The following is a 3428-nucleotide window of genomic DNA, read 5'->3' on the forward strand; positions in this document are numbered from 1 at the left end:
CAATGCCAATAGTTGTTCCATGTCATCATGTTGGTATGCAATTATAGTGTTCTCATAATTTTTTATTTTAATTTATTTATTTTCTGAAAGAAGTGTTCTTTCGATTTTCTTTCCCCTCTTGTATTGAACAATATATAGCTTTGAAAATGCTCTGAAAGTGGAGCTATATAATCTCAAATGTGGAACCCATATTTTCATATTTGTATATTCGTATGGTTTACCAACATTTAACACAAAATATAGTCCAAACATAACAATGTCGATCTTGCATTGATTCAACTAATCAGAAATAAGGGTAATGTTGTCTTTTTCTTTTATTCGAATAATTGTGTTGGTTTATCAAACACTAACCCAAATACAGCCTAGGCTTAACAATAGCAATCTTGCCATGAACACTTATCAGAAAGATGGGTGAATGTTAAGGGAAAAGGAAAGTAGAAAATGAATAATTAACACAAATAGCCTTCTACTGTAAATAAAAAATAAAAAGAGGATTGACTCTGCTAGGGATCGCACCCAGAATCTCTGGTTCCGTAGACCAGCGCCTTATCCATTGGGCCACAGAGTCTTGTTCATTAGTTGCTGAGAAATAAATAAATAAATATATATATATATATATATATATATATATATATATATATATATATATATATATATATATATAACTTGTCAATTAACTTATTTTATGATCAAATAACTAACAACACGTAATTTAAGTCTCCCCTTTTAAGAAATGTAGCTCAAAGTTACAATATAAAACCAGAAGATAAGTAGAATAAGAGAAGAAGAGATAACTTTCTTATTTTATCAAGTGTTCAAGTGTATCCCATATCACATTTCATGCCTTTATTTATACTATTACATAGAAGGTTATAAAAGAATTGTCTTAAATATGACATTAACCTTTGAGATCATGGGGGAAGATCACGGGGAGGGGTTATGGAGGTGTGGGAGTTACAATCATAATAGTGATGAGTAGTGGGAGGTTATATACATCATGGGTTAAAGTAGTGGGAGTAGTGCACATCCACAATTACTATAGGTTTTAAAACACTCCCCCATGTATGTCCAAAAATAGATAATATGCCTCGGTAATACCTTATTAAGAAAAAACCTTGTGGGAAAAAATCTTAGTGAAGGAAAAAGAGTACAAATATTTGTAATACGCTTTATTTGCTACCTCATTAAAAACCTTACCAGGAAAACCCAGTGGGACAAAACCTAGGCTAAAGAAAAAAGAGTACAACGTGTATCTTATTCCCTCTCATGAAAACATCACTTTATTCCTCGAAGACACCACATTCCAATCTTCTGTCCATCATCTTAAATGTTGACGTTGGTAATTCCTTAGTGAACATATCAGCCAAATTTTCAGATGAACGAATCTGTTGAACATTAATTTCACCATTTTGTTGAAGATCATGAATGAAAAAGAACTTTGGTGAAATATGCTTTGTTCTGTCTCCTTTGATGTATCCTCCTTTCAGTTGAGCAATGCAAGCAGCATTGTCTTCATATAGTGTAGTTGGATTATCGTTTTTCATAAGAAAACCACACATTTCCTAAATATGTTGAGTCATTGATCTCAACCAAACACATTCCCGACTAGCTTCATGAATGGCTATTATCTCAGCATGATTTGAAGATGTGGCAACTATTGTTTTTTTCATTGAACGCCATGATATAGTTGTACCTCCATATGTAAGCAAATATCCTGTTTGAGATCGGGCTTTATGTGGATCACACAAATAATCTGCGTCGGCATTAGCAATCATTTATGACTTGAATTCATTAGAATAAAATAATCTCATATCTATAGTTCCCCGAAGATATCTAAATATATGCTTAACACCATTCCAATATCTTCTTGTTAGGGAGGAGCTGAATCTTGCTAATAAGCTTACTGCAAAAGCAATATCTGGTCGGGTATTGTAGGCAAGATACATCAGTACCCCAATTGCATTAAGATATGGAGTTTCATCACCAACGAGCTCTTTAACATTTTCTTGAGGCCGAAATGGATCTTTATTTATGTCAAGCGATCTCACAACCATTGGAGTACTCAATGGATGTGTAGTATCCATGTAAAATCACTTTAAAACCTTTTCAGTATATGTTGATTGATGGACAAAAAATCTATTTGTTACATGCTCAATTTGTAGGCCAAGACAAATTTTTGTCTTACTAAGATCTTTCATTTCAAATTCTTTCTTTAAATACTCTACAGCCTTAGGAAGCGCTTTAAAAGTGCCAATGACATTCAAGTCATCAAGATACACAACTATGATGACAAATTCAGATCCAAACCTCTTAATAAAGACACAAGGGCAAATAGGATCATTTTTGTACCCTTCCTTTAGCAAATACTCGCTAAGGCGATTGTACCACATCCTCCCTGATTGCTTCAATTCGTATAAGGATTTATGAAGCTTTATTGAAAAAGTTTCCCTTGAACTTTTATGTGCTTCAGTAACTTTAAATCCTTCAGGGATTTAAATAAAAATTTCATTGTCCAGTGAGCCATACAAGTAGGTTGTGACAACATCCATCAACCGTATATCAAGCTTTTCATAGACTGCATGATTTATTAGATACCTGAAGGTAATTGCATCTACCTCAGGAGAATATGTCTCCATATAATCAATGCCAGGCCTTTGTGAAAACCCTTGTGCCACAAGTCGTGCTTTATATCTTATGACTTCACCTTTCTCATTTAATTTTTGTAATGACCCGGCCGGTCGTTTTGAGTATTACAACCCCGTATCCCGATTACTGCTCAAATAGTGCTTTTTAGTTGTTATTTGACTTGCCGGGGGTAATTGGTTCTGGTCCAGTGAGGTTTGGAATGATTTGGAACACTTAGTTCCAAGGTTTAGAACTTAAGTTAAAAAGGGTGACCGGATGTTGACTTATGTGTAACGACCCAGGAGAAATGTTGCTATGAAAATTAAGGTTTTGTGGTGCCGTGGAAGATTAATTAGTACAAAGGTTGTAGAGTGTGTTTTGGGTTGAACAATGCGCCTATGAGTAAAGGAAAATTTTTGCCGGTTAAAGGTCATTTCTGCGGCCCACTATGCAGTTGCAGAATAACTCCGTGGACCGCGTAATGGCCACAGAGTGAATCAGGAGTGGGGAAAGTGTGGAGGAAAGTTTGCGGCGCATTATGCGACCACAGATCAGTTCTGCGGTGCATTATGCGACCGCAGAGTGTGTTTTGGGGTTTCATTTTTGTTTTTATAAACCCGACCCCATTCTTATAAAACACTATTGGGGTCATTTTGAAAGGTTTCATCTGATATTTTAGAGGGAGGTGAGTGAATCTTAGAGAGAGAAAGTGAAGACCTAGTCATTTGTCCATCAATTCTTATTCAGGGTTTGAAGATTTCACAAGGATCTTCCTAGGGCTTCAAAGAGGTAAGAATTTCTAA

General features: G+C 35.2%; 1 non-coding gene across 1 annotated transcript; it reads right to left on the reverse strand.

Moving 5' to 3' along the window:
- Positions 1-495: 495 nt before the first annotated feature.
- On the reverse strand, positions 496-568 carry TRNAR-ACG (transfer RNA arginine (anticodon ACG)). Its single transcript has one exon. It is a non-coding gene; the product is annotated as a tRNA-Arg (tRNA).
- Between the last annotated feature and the right edge of the window lie 2860 nt (positions 569-3428).

This window comes from Nicotiana tomentosiformis, unplaced genomic scaffold (assembly GCF_000390325.3).
Source record: "Nicotiana tomentosiformis unplaced genomic scaffold, ASM39032v3 Un00003, whole genome shotgun sequence".
Classification (NCBI taxonomy): domain Eukaryota; kingdom Viridiplantae; phylum Streptophyta; class Magnoliopsida; order Solanales; family Solanaceae; genus Nicotiana; species Nicotiana tomentosiformis.